The sequence below is a fragment of the Oenanthe melanoleuca genome, chromosome 3, assembly GCF_029582105.1.
Source record: "Oenanthe melanoleuca isolate GR-GAL-2019-014 chromosome 3, OMel1.0, whole genome shotgun sequence".
Lineage (NCBI taxonomy): Eukaryota > Metazoa > Chordata > Aves > Passeriformes > Muscicapidae > Oenanthe > Oenanthe melanoleuca.
The window spans coordinates 97,649,537-97,668,600 of NC_079336.1; the positions used below are offsets into that span (position 1 = coordinate 97,649,537).

The 19,064-nt window shown below is 48.0% G+C and overlaps 1 protein-coding gene across 6 annotated transcripts in view; it reads right to left on the minus strand.

The window, feature by feature from the left end:
• RIN2 (Ras and Rab interactor 2) overlaps positions 1–17,271 on the minus strand; it is a 57,093-nt gene extending 39,822 nt beyond the window's left edge. Inside the window, exons 1-3 of one of the 6 annotated variants that reach the window (XM_056486834.1) lie at positions 16,727–17,115; positions 16,461–16,597; positions 12,183–12,346 (exon numbers count right to left, since the gene is read on the minus strand). The gene's annotated coding sequence lies outside the window, so the exon portion shown is untranslated. Of the gene's footprint in view, positions 1–12,182; positions 12,347–16,460; positions 16,598–16,726; positions 17,116–17,182 lie in introns of those variants that run through there. The other 5 variants (XM_056486833.1, XM_056486835.1, XM_056486831.1 and 2 more) reach the window with 5 other exon arrangements.
• Positions 17,272–19,064: the final 1,793 nt, after the last annotated feature.

A 19,064-nucleotide genomic window follows, 5' to 3' on the forward strand; every position in this document is an offset into this window, starting at 1 on the left:
ACCCCAAGTCATTTCCTCTGGCACAGCATTTAGTCATGGAGGATACTACCCAATGTCTTATAAGAGAATGATTGTTTGTTGATACATTCATCTCTTGTTATGCCTCTGGAAATGTCAGAGAAATACATTTAGGAAGAGACTGACTTTGATTTGGATAACCTTTCAGAAGGTTTCTATTCTTCCCAAATTCCCTGGCCTAGATACCTCACAAAAACTAGTGTTTCTTGCAGAATTTCTGTAATTTCCACATATTATTCCTGCAAAAAACACTATATAATAAAAACTAAAATATTCACAAGTGTTTTCAAATGTCTAACAAAATCTAACATAGTGCTGCACTTCCTGGAAGAAGCAAGAAAAAGTAACTGCTTTAATTACAACATTAGCTTCACGATCTAGAGAAACTCCAGAATTCACAGTGACACTTTAATGCAAAGGGACATGGGGTTCAGCACCTGCATCCAGATGGACATGCACATGGCTTATTTTAGGCACCTGGGAAAAGCAGCTCTCCCCTGTACCATGGTTCCAGTGCTAAATTCCTAGCTCACCAGAGGCATGGAAACAAAGCTCTGTTCTCTCCACTGCCAGAGGTGACAATCCTCAATGCAGAAGGGGGGAGAAGAGACCTGACTTTGATGGCTCAGAGAGCCTGAACACTTCTATCTACTCATGTACTTCCACGACCACAGAACTGCAGAATGGCTTGGGTTGGACACCTAAAGGGTCTCATTCCAGCCCTGTGCTGTGGGCAGGGACACCTCCCACCATCCCAGCTTACTCCAAGCCCTGTCCAACTTGGACACTTCAGGGATCCAGGGACAGCCACAGCTTCTCTGGGCACCCTGTGCCAGGGCCTCACCACTCTCACAGGGAAGAACTGCTTCCCAAAAACCAATCTAACCTAAACTTACTCTCTATCAGTTTGAAGCCACTCCCCCTTGTCCCACCTTAAAACATTTCTCCCCTGTGGCAGAGTATTATGTGCATCAAAGCTTGTGCTCGTTTTGCTCAGTGCTTCCAGAAAAGCTTCAGCTGATTTCCAGTAAGAACAATTTTTTTTTCAGAGTGTAGGGGAACACAAATTATTTTGATAAATTCTTCTTCACATAATTAATTGAAAATTATTGCATTTGTTTACCTCAAGCAACAAATGGGCAAAAAGGCAGACAGATCTAAAAGTTGTTTGACCTTAAGAGTAAATATGAGACATGGATTGTGAGACAGAAAAGTGATCTTAAAAGAACGGTAAAAGCTGTAATTTTTTTAACACCCTAAAAATCTTTCAGGCTCTTTACTACTACTACAAAACAAAACAAAAAAAAGTTAAATAGTTTCTACACCATGAACAATGACAAAAATATAGCTTCTTTTAATTCTAACACAATAGCATTTTTAGTTGTGTTTGTTGCATAACCAATATGCTTAATAGGTATCTCCTTGTAATAAAATAACTCCTTAAAATAGCAAGCAATGGTTTCATTATTCCCTATGAAATGTTTTGCAAAGTAAACTGCTGTTCAGGAGGCAGCCAATGCCAAAGAAACTACATCCTGCATTTCATGGAACCAACAAAAAGATTTCCACTGATGGCCATAATTACTGGAATGAGCTTGGCACAGCAAACTAAATGGTGTGCAAGAGGAATCTGTAAGATCAGGAGACCCTCAGGCTGATATTCCAAACTCCATTTAAAAGCTTATGCTGTGCACCTCAGATTAACCAGGGAGCAAACATCCCTCTCTTTATTCCAGTGTTGACCTTGGGCTCATTGTCCTCATGACACATTAGAAAGATAGTATGTAAATTGTGCCACTAATCTAATGGTTTAGCTATTAACTAAGGAACCAGATTATCAGAAATGCATTGCACTACTTGGCACCTTGTTTTTTGGATAGCTCCCAGTGACAGCAGCTGCTCATTTTCAGCACACAGGCTGCTCTTCCTCTGAGCCTAAGTTAAATAAATACAGAGTACTTCACTTCAGCTGAGTCCATGGTAAAGGCTAATACTTGAATTTCTTAACCAAAACTACGAAGATGCAATCATCTGGGACACTTCTCAGTTTAGCCCTTAGCATTAGTTAGGAACAATTTCACCCTTTCTTCTTTATTTACACTTTTAGCATATTACATGAAACAGTTATTTTGTGGACCACAAAACCTCAGGCTTTATACCAAACACTATGTACACAAGTGTCAAGGAGACAAACCTAAACAGTGTGGCATCATCTCTTAAGAGAAAGATGTTTTGGGATTTCAAGAGGCATATGTGCCCTCTTTGGCCTATGCATGGCAGTTAATGCACCCCTGTGATTTAAGAAATGGGCCTCACATTCAGTGAGAACTTGGATGTGCAGTTAGTTTCCATTCCACACGAAAACTGAGAACAGCACTGCCCTACCCCAGAGGGTATTCTGGAGCAGTGAACCACTCAGCAGTGACAATTCCAGACACTGCACCACAGGGACCCCTCACTGTCACCAGGACATGTGCAGAGGGAAGAAAGCTGTGACCAGAGGAGGGGGACAAGCTCCTGAGCTCTTGATCAGCCTGGAGGGAGGGCTGGGCTAGCTGAACTCTGCAAGGCCCTTCCAACCTCTGCTTTTTGCAAAGACAGCACAAAGTGGGAAGGGGAAGGAACAGGGAAGTGTGTGTTGGGGAGGTTGGGTATTATCTTTGGTGGGGTTTGGGCTTTTTTTTTTTTGTTTTCTTCTTTTGCAATACTAAGATATTGGAGGAAAAGCCCTAATTTTTCTTACTTAGTTTCACACAGAGGTGGGAGCCCTTCACCACTCCAAAACCCGTTTTCACGTTTCATCACACAGCAATTGCTAAATTGCCATAACTCAAAAGGAAGCACTAAGTAAAAAAGCATAATATCAGCTTAAATAATTAATAAATCAGACTTTAACTCTGCATTTATTAGCAAATGACACACACCTGAGCACACACACAAACTGGGTGAAAAAACACCTAAACTTGGAGCAAACAAATTAATGTACTGTTGAAGCTACACATCAACAGGAGGAATACAAATTTGGATGTATGTTTGTTCCACAGGGACAACCTGACTAAACAAACCACAACTATTACTTATCTACCACTGGAAAATGTTTAAACATACCCTGGGCAGCTCACTGAGTAAGTGATATGCAAACATTTATCCAAGTTTAAACAAATGGGGAAAAATTGCAGTGAATGAAGCTGATTTTTCGCCCCCTAAAGCAAGTACACCAAGAGCTGTGGGTCAGCTAGTGTGAAGCCACTGAAAATCTTGGACCTTGAAAGGATCCATTTCCATGCTGCCTGTTTAAGAATGCAAAGCATCCCACATCCTGAACCACACCAGGTCAGCACCAAGTGACAAGCCTGAGAGCACTCCAGCTGCAGGTGTGGATTGGTTTTCTGTTCATAACAATTATATCTGCATGTCATTAGCTGTATTTGCACTAGTGCTTTCTGACTAAGAGGCTAATGCAATCCAACAGACTGTATGAGGAAGATCACATGCAAGTTTTTGTGGTTGCACTGTTTATTTTAAACAGCTGGACATCAGACATGATGGACAGTTTGCTTCTTTATTCACTCAGCACTCACTACCACTTTTTGAAGAATGCTGTTGATTGCTTCAAGAAGCAACTCTTGTAGCACATGTCCAGTGTGGTTCCCCACCCTCAAGGGTGCACAAACACAGCAAACCATGAAGCTGAGTACCAAGCAGAATATTTATTCCTCAATTAACAAAAGATACTATTTTCACTAGAAAAACTTGAAAACTTCTGCAGTACCAGCACAGCACTGCTCACCTGTGTTATGGAGAGGGAAAGCCACTGCTGGGCTCAGAATGTGTCACTTGTTCCTGAGCCACACTGGAATATAAATACAGACTGGAAAAAGCAGACTGAGCCAGCCACGTGTGCCAGCTCACTGCTGCATGAGTGTGCCAACACAGCAAGCAGGATACAAGCACAGCACACCTTCCCACTGTCCTGCCAGCTGTGCCATACACACCACATCAGATGGAATGCCTAGACAAAATGCCCACACTTATTTTGTGTTACCAGGAGGTTAAAAACCACAACAAAACCACAAGTCAAATGCTGGAGGGAAAAACTCTATTTGCACAGTCTTTTAATTTCTTGCCTGCTAGAGGATCAGGTTGGGGGCAGATGGGAGGCATGAATAGGGCAATATAACAGTTCTTCAGAAACAAGTCTGCAGACAGCATAATCCATGGTATTGTCCCTACCTGACCTATCTGGAAAAATCAGGAGGTCATTTTAAATTCTCAAAATCATTTCAGACATTTGTATGTTCCTCATAATGATCAGGTCTATAAGACTGGTTATAAAGAGTGACTGTTCTATAAAACTAATGCACAGCTTGGACCATCTATGCCCTGAAATATTAAGTTTTCTTTTTTTTCATACAACTACTGAACTACTGCTTACCTGTGGGACTGGGGAAGTGGAGATGTTTTCTTTCTGAGGAACAAGAGAGTTACAAATATTTAAATATTTAGAATCTACAATTTAGTTTCTACATATATGTTCACCAAACAAAAGAGAAAAATCAGTCATAACATATGACTCTGATAAACAGTCTTAAATGTTTCTTCTTCCATCCTATTTCTTTATGGAAAAAATATTAAATAGTTAAAAACAAGGTTATGACACACAGCAATGGAACCCAGGAAATTCAAAACTGATGACTGTTGAAATATCTGTCTCAAGTCAATTCCACTCTTCTTCCTGTTTTCTATATACTCACCATGGGACTGGCAATGTCAGCCTCAACCAAACTTCCTGGCTCGGGTCCCAACCTGTGTAACTTTAAAGTCACGTAAGCACAGGTCACCCTTCCTGTCCTCGTGCTGCTCTCCTTGATCCTCCTCCCAAGGACAATTGTTCCCTCTGACTTCTCCCTGCAACTCTTCCCTCTGATAACCCCATCAGCTTCTGTCACAGCTGACTTGTCAATTCATTAGCAGTGCAAAGGTTACTGCTGCTTTCCCAAGCCTCTTTCCGTTTCACTAGCACCATCCCCACACTCTGCTGATCCTGAGCAGCCCCAGACTTCCCTACCACAGCCCCTCCACCCAGCTTGTCTTGCAGCTGAACCCCTGGGGATGAAGCCTCATGACTCTGCCAGCTTCCCTCCCTGAACCTGTAAGGTTTCCATCCACCACCCAATCCTCCTGCTTTTCAGCTTTCACTCTTTTCTACTTCCTACTAAAGCTGCTCTCCTTTTCTACCCCTTTTTCCCAAGCCATCTGCATAAGGATCCCAGAAGGCAGGCAGGATTTCACATTCACAGAGTCACAGAACAGTCCAGGTTAGAAGGGACCCTAAAGGCCATCTAGTTCCAACCCCCCTGCAATGGGCAGGGACACCTTCCACCATACGGTGGACACCATGCACGCTCCACAACACCTTCACTTTATGCAGGTTTGGGCAGCCTTCTCATCCCTTCCTCTTCCTCCATCACATTTGTATTTAAGAAGGTGGACCAAGATCATCACACCCTAATAACTCCTCATCTGCCTCTTTCCTCCAATCCATTGAAAGGCCAGGACACACACAGCCCACGGATAAACAGGGAGGAACTGATGCCACAGCACCAGCTGCCTCCAACAGTAAGGAGAACAGCTTAAAGCCTCTCCCAGGCTGTCTTCTTCCAGACTAGGAGGAATGAAGGTCTTCCCTAGGTTTTGGGATGAGCACTTTTCCCTCATCTAACTTTTTTTGATCCCCCAGGTGAATAGGGGGATGATCAAAACCAAACTTTCCTTCCTCAGCAGCATCAGTAGTCATGTCAAGACCCGTTCAATTAGAACTAAAAAGTTTCTCCTTACTCACTAGATTAATGAGTTCATAGAAACTCCTAGCAGGGGAACTCCTGAAGAAAGAAGCGTGGGTGTTTAGTTCTTCTCTGTTAGCTTGCTTGTGTAAACAATTTGTTTTCTCTCTCCTGGGACCACTGTGTTTTGAAATATGCTTTTTAGAAGGCAATAAACAAGCTCATTGGTTGAAATGGTGAAACTGGGTCCAAGTACTGCCAAAAGCAGAGCATTCCAAACATATTGGTGACTCCAGTATTTACTGCACTGGGTTGGAAAGAGTCTGTTGGTGTCACTTTTTTCTTTCAGATCTGAATGCAATCAAACCCAGGAAGGAAGGCAGCAGTCAGGTGACAGGCTGTTCCCTAGGTTTAATTCTTGCTGACACACTGGTACCAAAAGATTCCCATGACTGCCAATAACAACAAGATTGCCATGATTGGCAACAAACATTGGCAACCATTGCGAATGGGGAGCTGCGACTAAGCACAGTGAGATACACGTTTACTCAGTCCTTTCAAAAATAAAAAATTTAATTGTTCAACAGCTAGTAAATTCCATCACTCTCATTCTGCAGATAACAAAGAGGAAGCTGCCAATAGGTGAAAATACCTCTTAGATTACACAGCACAGTTTCATGATTTAACACAGCATTAGTTTATTGCTTCTACATCTGGTGCCAGTTATTTTTATACAGCTTCTCTGCATAAATTCAACAACATGTAAAAAAAACCCCTCCAGGTCTATCAACCACTCTTAAAATAAACACCAACAAGTCCATCTCTGTCTTCTGTACCTCAGCTATGACGTATCCCCTGCACAAACACGAACCCATGTCCCTGGGGAGTCACAAATCTCTTGAGTAACTTGACCTGCCGTGACTGAGCTAGGGGAACTCAGCCCAGCCCTAAAATTAATCTTTTTGTTCCCAGCCAGTCTGCCTTTGTTTCAAATCCACAGCTCCAAAGGGCAAATCAAGGAGAAAACAAACGTTTTCCACAGTTTGTGGACCATGACCTCAAGCGGCCAGGACTGCATTCCCGCTTCTTTTCCTACTGCAAAGTTCTATTCCTGCATACTGGAGAAGGTGAACATGAACAATGCCCAGCAAGGAGCTGGAATCAGCTTCCCCCTCTTCTCTCCATCCTGCCAATGATACCTCACTCAGCCTAAGCTTCCAGCCACTGCTTCTGTGTACAGCAAACACGGGCTACCCCGTGCTACCAGCACTGCAGAATTCTGTAGCAGGAGCTACTTGTTTGAAACCTGCATGTTCGGTGAACTTCTGGCAATTTCTGATTGTTAATCTCCTGATCAGAAATCCATTCCAAGCCCAGCAGAACTTTCAAACAGCTGTCATGCCTCTTAGCACCTTGCCACACAAAAGCACCTCCCTCCAACCTCCTAAAACACACAGCAAATCCACACAAGAACATTACTGCACAAACACATTTCACACCTACACACAAATTAACTATCATACTCAGGCCTGGAAAACAGTTCAATCTGCCATTCTATGGCCACCAAGGCTGACCCCAAGGCTCAAGACTTTCTCAGTTTTACATTCTGCACTCCAGTGATGCAGCCAATAGCCTGCCACGAACATTACTGAGATTATGGGAACTAACATTCTTCTAGTCACAAAGAGAATATTGATAGTAACTACTGAAAAACAACTCTCACCCACTGTATGTTCTTCAAGCACATAAAACAGTGAAAAGCAACACAGAGAGCATCACTGGAAACACCACAGTATTACACACCTCTTGCCCTGAAATAAACCTTATTGAAAAGGCTGAATTTAGACACAGCTCTCAGGGTGCCATACTAAAAAGGACAGAAAAAGCAGCTGCCTCCTCCAGCTCACTGTGGGGTAGTGAAAGCCAAAGTTCTCTGTGACATGGCAAAAAGAAGGCCACCAGCAGCCCAGGAAGGTGACAAGTGTGTCTGTCAAGACAGAATATCACTCCAGCAAGGATCAAATCCCTGTGCACATGGGAACACACCACTGCAGCAGGGATCAAATCCCTGTGCACATGGGAACACACCTCTCCAGCAAGGATCAAATCCCTGTGCACATGGGAACACACCTCTCCAGCAGGGATCAAATCCCTGTGCACATGGGAACACACCTCTCCAGCAGGGATCAAATCCCTGTGCACATGGGAACACATCTCTCCAGCAGGGATCAAATCCCTGTGCACATGGGAACACACCACTGCAGCAAGGATCAAATCCCTGTGCACATGGGAACACACCACTGCAGCAAGGATCAAATCCCTGTGCACATGGGAACACACCTCTCCAGCAAGGATCAAATCCCTGTGCACATGGGAACACACCACTGCAGCAAGGATCAAATCCCTGTGCACATGGGAACACACCTCTCCAGCAGGGATCAAATCCCTGTGCACATGGGAACACACCTCTCCAGCAGGGATCAAATCCCTGTGCACAGGGATCAAATCCCTGTGCACATGGGAACACACCTCTCCAGCAGGGATCAAATCCCTGTGCACATGGGAACACACCACTGCAGCAGGGATCAAATCCCTGTGCACATGGGAACACACCACTGCAGCAAGGATCAAATCCCTGTGCACATGGGAACACACCTCTCCAGCAAGGATCAAATCCCTGTGCACATGGGAACACACCACTGCAGCAAGGATCAAATCCCTGTGCACATGGGAACACACCTCTCCAGCAAGGATCAAATCCCTGTGCACATGGGAACACACCACTGCAGCAGGGATCAAATCCCTGTGCACATGGGAACACACCTCTCCAGCAAGGATCAAATCCCTGTGCACAGGGAAACACACCTCTCCAGCAAGGATCAAATCCCTGTGCACATGGGAACACACCTCTCCAGCAAGGATCAAATCCCTGTGCACATGGGAACACACCTCTCCAGCAGGGATCAAATCCCTGTGCACATGGGAACACACCACTGCAGCAAGGATCAAATCCCTGTGCACATGGGAACACACCTCTCCAGCAGGGATCAAATCCCTGTGCACATGGGAACACACCTCTCCAGCAGGGATCAAATCCCTGTGCACATGGGAACACACCTCTCCAGCAAGGATCAAATCCCTGTGCACAGGGAAACACACCTCTCCAGCAAGGATCAAATCCCTGTGCACATGGGAACACACCTCTCCAGCAAGGATCAAATCCCTGTGCACATGGGAACACACCTCTCCAGCAGGGATCAAATCCCTGTGCACATGGGAACACACCTCTCCAGCAGGGATCAAATCCCTGTGCACATGGGAACACAGCACTGCAGCAGGGATCAAATCCCTGTGCACATGGGAACACACCACTGCAGCAGGGATCAAATCCCTGTGCACATGGGAACACACCACTGCAGCAGGGATCAAATCCCTGTGCACATGGGAACACACCTCTCCAGCAGGGATCAAATCCCTGTGCACATGGGAACACACCTCTCCAGCAAGGATCAAATCCCTGTGCACATGGGAACACACCTCTCCAGCAGGGATCAAATCCCTGTGCACATGGGAACACACCTCTCCAGCAGGGATCAAATCCCTGTGCACATGGGAACACACCTCTCCAGCAAGGATCAAATCCCTGTGCACATGGGAACACACCTCTCCAGCAGGGATCAAATCCCTGTGCACATGGGAACACACCTCTCCAGCAAGGATCAAATCCCTGTGCACATGGGAACTCACCACTGCAGCAGGGATCAAATCCCTGTGCACATGGGAACACACCACTGCAGCAAGGATCAAATCCCTGTGCACATGGGAACACACCTCTCCAGCAGGGATCAAATCCCTGTGCACATGGGAACACACCACTGCAGCAAGGATCAAATCCCTGTGCACATGGGAACACACCTCTCCAGCAGGGATCAAATCCCTGTGCACATGGGAACACACCTCTCCAGCAGGGATCAAATCCCTGTGCACATGGGAACACACCACTGCAGCAGGGATCAAATCCCTGTGCACATGGGAACACACCACTGCAGCAGGGATCAAATCCCTGTGCACATGGGAACACATCTCTCCAGCAGGGATCAAATCCCTGTGCACATGGGAACACATCTCTCCAGCAAGGATCAAATCCCTGTGCACATGGGAACACACCTCTCCAGCAAGGATCAAATCCCTGTGCACACGGGAACACACCACTCCAGCAAGGATCAAATCCCTGTGCACATGGGAACACACCACTGCAGCAGGGATCAAATCCCTGTGCACATGGGAACACAGCACTGCAGCAGGGATCAAATCCCTGTGCACATGGGAACACACCTCTCCAGCAAGGATCAAATCCCTGTGCACATGGGAACACACCTCTCCAGCAAGGATCAAATCCCTGTGCACATGGGAACACACCTCTCCAGCAGGGATCAAATCCCTGTGCACATGGGAACACACCTCTCCAGCAGGGATCAAATCCCTGTGCACATGGGAACACACCACTGCAGCAAGGATCAAATCCCTGTGCACATGGGAACACACCTCTCCAGCAGGGATCAAATCCCTGTGCACATGGGAACACACCTCTCCAGCAGGGATCAAATCCCTGTGCACATGGGAACACACCTCTCCAGCAGGGATCAAATCCCTGTGCACATGGGAACACACCTCTCCAGCAGGGATCAAATCCCTGTGCACATGGGAACACACCTCTCCAGCAAGGATCAAATCCCTGTGCACATGGGAACACACCTCTCCAGCAGGGATCAAATCCCTGTGCACATGGGAACACACCTCTCCAGCAAGGATCAAATCCCTGTGCACATGGGAACACAGCACTGCAGCAGGGATCAAATCCCTGTGCACATGGGAACACACCAGTGCAGCAGGGATCAAATCCCTGTGCACATGGGAACACAGCACTCCAGCAAGGATCAAATCCCTGTGCACATGGGAACACACCTCTCCAGCAGGGATCATATCCCTGTGCACATGGGAACACATCTCTCCAGCAAGGATCAAATCACACAGGATCCAGCTGAAACATTTCTCTGGCTTCCAGGGCTGTTGTAAACCACATGGAAACACACCACAGCTATCATCGTGTATCACCATAAGTGATAGCTAACAAATGCCCAGGCATTCATGCAGTACCAAGGGATGAAAAAATATTTTTCATATAAACATCAAAAAATAAACCTGCACTATAACAAACCAAATATTTACTTTGGCAGATCATACCTTCTAGCAAAAACTTTGCAATAAAGTTAAACTTTTAAAGAGACATACTGCAAAACAGATGCTGAAAATATCTTTGTAGGGCTTCCTGCCAAAGTGGAGGAACTGTGCATCTATCAGTGTAACAAACACGAACCAAGAATTTTTATGGAACTGCTAAATAGAAATTTTGAACTATCCAAAGGAAAGACGGCTGGTTGCTTGATGGTGAACTCATTTTTTCCTCTGCTAAAAATTCCAAGCAATACAGTTTGCAGACAATATACTACATAAATGAAGAACACCACCACAAGTTAGAACCGAGCATTTCTAACTCCCCAAAGATCATTTCCTAAAGTTCCAGTTACTTAAAAGCAGTTGACAAATACTTCAGCAGCAATTCCCAGGTCCAACACACATTCAGAGAAACACTTCAGGATGAGTTTTACTGCACCTACTATTTAAGTCAATCAAGTTCAAGTTACCAACACATTTTCTACTTCCACCTCCCAAAACTGAATTCTCATCAGCTTCCAAAACAACCATCACTTTAACAGATCTATCTAGACAGATCTAGTAAAACCAAAGTAAAAAGGCAGGGATATGCTGTGGTTCAGGTGCATACACAATTCAACCTAGAGCACCCTAAAGGCTCCCTCCCAGCCATGCTTTCAGACAGTTGTGGCCCTTAGCAAACACACCACATGAACCCTGCTTCCTTCTCCCAAGCTATTCAGTGTCCAAAGTCTGATTTCTATTCATGCATTAACTACCAAGATCACTGTGAGTAAATTATTCTTTTTTAAATCCCCAGCTGTAGCTAAAATAGCTTATTACAACATTTACTGAGGGCTGACATTTCACAGTTGCCAATATCTAACTGCTTTCCTAAGAAATTACAGTCTCAGCAAGTTATGCAGCATAAAGCATGCCAAGGCCCCAGCTGGCACAAGGATGCATGTTTATTTTTGTGAAGGTTATGGTTTTGGTTTGTGGCTGCATTAAAAAGAAAAAAAGATCAGTTTAAAAACTTAACTGGGGAATTAAAGATGGCCTGTACTGAGGCCTGGGGATGCCTGCTGCCAGTTCTGGATCTGCTTGTGTAGGGAACTGCTCACCATCTTTTGCAAAGAAGTTAAAATTATCACAAGGCTCACTTACAGAACCAGCACAAAGCTGGAGAACACAGCAGCACCTTGCCTCACTGGTTCAGGCACACAGGCTGGGCTGGAACACAGCAGCTGGGAATTCCATCCACTACTCCACACAGGACAAACCCCCGTGCCACAGCATCTGGCTTTTGCACTGAGCACCTGGGCGGGCACCTGCAGGGCAGCAAGATAAAAGAGGGTTCTTGTAAACAGCATTTCTCCAGCACTGGCTCCCTGTGCTGCTCTGAGCACTCACTCAGATCTGCCCTTTGCCATCCTACGTGCTCCACAGCTCCAAGTCCTCACCTGAACCAAGCCAATGCTCCCCTTGCTTTCCACACATTCGCTCTCAAATGTATTTAAAGCCACGTCTTGGCATGTGCTCAAAATTCCTCATCCACTAGGAGGGAACAATAGGCAAAGGATTTGGAGGAAGACAAGGCTACAGAGCCACAGAGAAGTTAAGAAGGGAATGTCAGCATATGCAACATACATCATTCATGAAAGCAAAACCAGTAAGGTTTTGGGTCATTTTCACGTTGCAAGTGTGTATGTTTCAGCAAAGTCAGCACTGAGGAGCCCTGGAGTTAATTCCAGGGAAGCAGAGATTTGTATTTAGCAAATATAAGTAGAAGTCAAAAGCTTATTTTTGATTTAAAAAAAAAAAAAAAAAAAAAAAAAAAAGTGCAAAAGAACCATTTAAAAGCCAAAAGAGTATCTGGCTATTGTGGTTTCTTCCTTTTCCCGTACAAGCCACTTGTGAGACCTTGTTTAGAACACTGTATTTAGTCCTGGGCATCTGGCCAGATGGCATTCGCATTCTGGAGCTGGTGGAGTGAGGAAAAACAGTTTTGGGGTATTTCTGAGAAAGGTCCCTCAGAAAAGAGTTGTGTCTGCTTTAAGCATGTATACCTGAGGTTGGGGAGGTTACTTAATATCTCTCACCAGAGCCACTCTGCAGTGCTCTGCTTGCTGTAATGGAGCAACAGCAACTTGCAGCAAAAGCTTTGTCCTTTAGTTTCTGAATACCACACAAAACGATCCAGTGCTTTCAGACTTTTCAGGACTCAGAAACACAACACCTGCTGATGTGCAAAGCAGGGCTTTTACTCTTCAAAGACAAGTTATAGATAAGACATCTTTCAAGAACATTCATTTACAAGGCTGTCTTGAAAACCCTGTTCCAAGATTAGGAGGAAAATTGCCCTTCCTTTTTCTCATCCTACCCTCTCATTACACACAGTGTTCACAGACCAGAATCCTCCCTGGTGCAGCATCATTACCTGTTTTCTCACACAACACCCAACACAAATGGGTGCACTAATTCCAAAGAGTGTATGACGATTACTTGCCACAAAATACTGTTATTCCTGCCAGAGGACGGGTAGGACTCCAGGAATTCCCTTTTGCTACTTTCACTCTACCATGGTGAGATCCTCATACTCCTCTCCCATATTCATGCTGATGGCAGAATCCTTACCAGCTCCAAAGGAAACAGTATAGCATTAATGCACAGCAATTCTCAACTGAGATAACTGTTTAGATCAAAATTTCCAGAAAACAAGAATGAACCTAATGACAGAACATGCCTGCAGCTCCACAATTTCTTTTATGTGTAATTTTGATATGCTGATCTCAAGGCAGAAATATGGTTTTAGCCAATACGAAAATTTGAATTTTACTTAAAAAAGTAAACAATGGGCTCTATGCAGGCTCATAAAACCTACGTAAGGCAACCACAAGTTACACAGATAAAGTCGAGCTCCTAGGTCTGATTCAGCATTCACAACAGCATAAATTCAGAAGCAACTCCCCTGGAGTCAATAAAGCATAAAACATACTGTCAACAGAACAGAACTAGGCCCACCCTCTTCTGACTGAAGACTGATCCTCATAAAGAATGGACTTCACCAGCATGAGAGAACCTGGGAACGCTGTGCTACATTATCAAGCTTTTTGTTTTGCCTGAAGACTTTAGGCAGCAGCCTGAGCTGGAACAGGCAGCTTTGAACACGTGCATGCAGAGACTCTTGCCCTGCCTGCTCGGGCACACAGCAGCACGTGCACTTTACCCACACTGTTCCCAGCAGCACAATGCCCCAGTGACAACTGTGCTTCCACACTGCACAAACCTCTGCCTTGCCAGTCACATCACCAGCTGGAACAGGGGACGCTTTTTGGGGCAGCCACGGACTGCAGTGGTGCCCCTGGCAGGTCCTTCACCACCTTTCATTTCTGCAGCAGCCTTGTAGAACAAGGAGGCAGAGAAAGGACTGTGTTTGCCTTGGTCTACCCACAAAAAGGTCCTTGAAGCCAAATAAACGCAGGCTGGGTTATAGCACAGCATATCTGCCCTGCCAGGTAAGGATCACACAGGGCCCAGACCAAAATCAGGATCAGACCACGCAAACACTTCAGACTGTACAGCCAAGAATGCAAAGCAGCAGCAGCAGCTGTCCTTCCACAAACCAAACATGCCATGGCTCACAGCAGCTGAGACAAAGAAAATTCCATGTCCCTGCCAGCTCTTTCTCCTTGTCCTGCTCTAGCTGCAAATGCTCAGAACTCCTGAATATGTATGGCAAGGTGAACCAGAGCACCTCAGCACTGGGTAACTGCAGAGTATCAGGTACCAGAAATGTCCACAGCAGTCCTACTCTGGATCCTCCAGCTGCCAGTAATGTGCTCCATAAGAAGACATGGGATAACTGTATTGCATTAAGTGTCTTGATGTAGCATTTAAAGTGTCAGGAGAAATTTATTTTCAGTGTTCTGAAGTAAGACATGTATTGGAAAAAAAGAGCCTCATATCCATCTAATTCATACTACATCATCTCTGTGTTTTGCTAGACAGTGATTCGGTTTAACACAGGGTACTGAACATTCAGCTTCACTTCCAACCCCTCTCCTGATAGGCATTACCAACTGAATGATAGAAGAGGGCATGCACAGAAGTCACTTAAGTGCCAATTAATGCAAAACCTGCACAACGACCCAAACAAAAAGAAAGGTAACTGGCACCCTGACTCTGCGCAGCATTGTCTCCACAGCAACTCTTCACTGAGGAATTTTAGAGGGTTTTTTTAACACATCTTGAGAAATCTCCAATTGCACATTAGAGGTACGAAAAGCCTCTTACTCTCTTACTCTTAAACCTCTTTACTCTCGAGATCTGTATGGTATGCCAAGTATTTATTACAGCCACAGGCAAGAGCTACACAACCACAGAGCCTGCAATACATTTGACCACAGAACCAGTTTTCTCTGTGTTGCTCCACCTGTGTTTGAAATTACCTTGTGTCAGCTGATCCTTTTTCTCCTCCTAATGCAGAGTCTCTCAGTGATCCTACAGAAACAATAAACTGTGGCTGTGGTTCACCGAGACATTAAGAAAAGACTGGAGTCCATATCTACTTGATACAGTAACTCCATCAATCCCCTGCTGCTGATGGGAGATGAATTACCCCACTTGTCGCTGCAATGTGACAGCCACATTATTCTTGCACAAACAGCAGCTCTTTAACTGCTATAGTAACGGCGCTGTTCTTTTCTTTTTCAAGGCAGTAGGTCCCTTCTGAAAAAAAATTTAGTCATCCTACGGTTCATTCAGTCTCTCAGTAAGCACTGCTTGAACTAGCTTTAAAAACAACTCAAAAATGTCCCAATAGTTAAGGAGAAGAGCCAGACCAAGAGCAAGAGGAGCCACCCCTCCTGGTCCTGTCAGCTACACACCAGAACACATGCCCAGCTGCCCACTCACCACAGGAACAGTTTCACAAAGACGCCACAACCACTTTCCCAGAGGTGAAGTGAGAGACACCGAGCTGGCCGGGAGAGCAGCAGGGTGACAGAGTGATCTACCAGGGTCACTCACAAGAGCCCCCCAAGACACTGTATCCAGCTGTGCCAGCAGCGTGGGCTGCTAACAGACCCCGGCCAGAACAGCCTCGTCCCACTTACTCCTGCTGATCTAATTAAACAGTCAAGTCCTAAGGAATCAGATGGTGTTTTTGGAGCTAAACAGAGCTGAAACTAATGAACCTTAATATAGATCTGACCAGAGGAAAGTCAAGGGCTTGGCTGCATGGCTCTAGTGGCATACTTTTACAACAACAAAACACAGAATTACTCATGGAACCAGTGCAGACACAGCAGAATTAAACGCAGAGCTGCTGTGGAGCAGCAGTCACGGCTGTTGAGCCCTTGCCTACCCGAGCACTGCCCCATCAGCCTCCCAGCCCCTGCCTAGCAAAGACGCACCTCTGCAGGTACCATCAACTGCACTCACCTCACCTGTGACCCCAAGCTATCCTCTGAGGGAGAAAGGCTCCGGCAGCACGGTCCTGTTCACCCCCGGGCTTTCGGCTGTCATGCAAATACCTGGTGGAAATTCTGCTCTGCTCACTCCTCATCAACTCAGCTGGGCTGGCAAAGGCACACAAAGACGTTCCTTATTTAATAAGGCTTTGGGAAATCAGCGAGTAAAACAAATGAGAGGTGAATAGCCCGGAAAGACGAGCTCACAAAGTACACCATCTGCTTCTCTACACCTACCGAATCACACCTGCGTGATCTGAAATAAACTTTTGATACGGTATTTGCAAGGAAACGTTTCAGAAGAGGTCGCAGGCAGACACAGCGCGCATCCCGCGTTTCGGGCCCCAGCAGCACAGGGCGCGGATGCGCGGACCGGGAGCTCCCCGCGGGCCGGGGCCGGGGCCGGGGCCGCTCGCACCGCAGCGCGCTCCCCTCACGCCAGCCGGGCACACCCGGGGGACAGCGAGGGGACGGGACGGACACCGGCAGGGTCCCGGCCCGGCCGCCCTCGGCTGGGAAAGGGGCAGAGCCTGCGGAGGGCAAGGCGAGGACAACGCTGCCCCGCGGCACCGCCGGCTGCCAGCGCTCGGCTGGGCCCGGCCCTCCCGCTCCCGCGGCGCTTTCCCGGGGGCGGTTTCGAGCCGCACGGACGGCCGCGACCCCGCGCTGCCCGGCGCCTCTCCCTCAGCTCACCTCGCCTCGCCTCCCGCGCGTCGGCGGCGGCGCCGGGCAGGCACTCGGAGCCGCCCCGGCCGGCCGGGCCGGGCGGAGGCGCGGGGAGGAGCCGCCTCTGCGCCGCCGCTCCGCCGCCGCCGGGCCCCGCCCCGCGCATGCGCCGCTCCCGCCCCGCGCACCGCCCCCGGCGGGCCGGGCTGCGACCGTGGGGGCACCGGGGGGAGCAGGGCAGGGCAGAGCCTGTGAGGGCACCGGGGAGAGCCGGGCAGGGCAGAGCTTGTGAGGGCACCGGGAACAGCCCGGGCAGGGCAGAGCCTGTGAGGGCAGCGGGGACAGCCCGGGCAGGGCAGAGCCTGTGAGGGCAGCGGGGGGAGCCGGGCAGGGCAGAGCCTGTGAGGGCAGCGGGAACAGCCCGGGCAGGGCAGAGCCTGTGAGGGCACCGGGGAGAGCCGGGCAGGGCAGAGCCTGTGAGGGCACCGGGAACAGCCCGGGCAGGGCAGAGCCTATGAGGGCACCGGGGGTAGCAGGGCAGGGCAGAGCCTGTGAGGGCACCGGGAACAGCCCGGGCAGGGCGGAGCCTGTGAGGGCACCGGGGGGAGCCGGGCAGGGCAGAGCCTGTGAGGGCACCGGGAACAGCCCGGGCAGGGCAGAGTCTGTGAGGGCACCGGGAACAGCCCGGGCAGAGCCTGTGAGGGCACCGGGAACAGCCCGGGCAGGGCAGAGCCCGTGAGGGCACCGGGAGCAGCCCGGGCAGGGCAGAGCCTGTGAGGGCACCGGGAACAGCCCGGGCAGAGCCCGTGAGGGCAGCGGGAACAGCCCGGGCAGGGCAGAGCCCTTGGGGGCACCGGGGGGAGCCGGGCAGGGCAGAGCCTGTGAGGGCAGGGGGGGGAGCCGGGCAGGGCAGAGCCTGTGAGGGCACCGGGAACAGCCCGGGCAGGGCAGAGCCTGTGAGGGCAGCGGGGGAGAGCCGGGCAGGGCAGAGCCCTTGGGGGCACCAGTGACAGCCTGGGCAGAGCCCGTGAGGGCACCGGGGACAGCCCGGGCAGGGCAGAGCCTGTGAGGGCACCAGGACTCATGCAATGGGTGCAGTTCCCCGACTTGGCCCGAAGAAACTGGTTAATATCATTCACAACCTGGCTGCTGTTAGGCTGTGTATTTTCCACAGCTCATTCCAGGGTATATTTCTGTGCAAGTTACCTCAATAACAAAACGTTTCCCTTCCATTCTGGCAGCTACCAGCTATTAGGAATGCCAGTGACCACAGTGAGGAGCAGCTGCCGTGTCAAACCTGATTGCAAACACTTCAAACACAACACAGTGGCAAAATCTGCTTAAAGGGAGTACAAACAATTCCAAAATCGAGACCATTGTGTTTCTTATTTATCTCTGAGACCCCTCCCCTCAATCCAGCTGTGAGATGGGCTCGGCATGGCTTCCTATACATAGAGTAAACCTGGAGAACAGCAGGTTGGGATTTTTTTCCAAGCCCTGGGTGGCTGGGCTGTATTCCTCATTGTACAGGTGTGGGTCAGAGACCACAGTGTAGGCAGAAGGGCTTAAGGAAGGATGCCCCTGAGCACCTGACTAGTCTGGACAAGACCAGCACACAGCCTTTCCCAGGCTGCTGCTGTGCTGTGTTATAAACATGGAGAGGTGAGGGAAGCTTTCCCATGGAATTTGGGGTTGACTGGGCCAGGGCAGTATGCACTGTAGCTATAAAAATCATGCCCTGAGTAGAAAGGAAAAGTGTGTTACTGGGGTGGATCTCCAGTGTCCTGAGCAGATATCACAGGGGTGGAACAGAGATTTGCTTATCTATTGTCACACCGTGGCACTGCAGCGAGGAGCAGAAACTGTTAATGCCTTTGGCCAGCTTCTCCCGTGGCAGCCAAGATTCCTG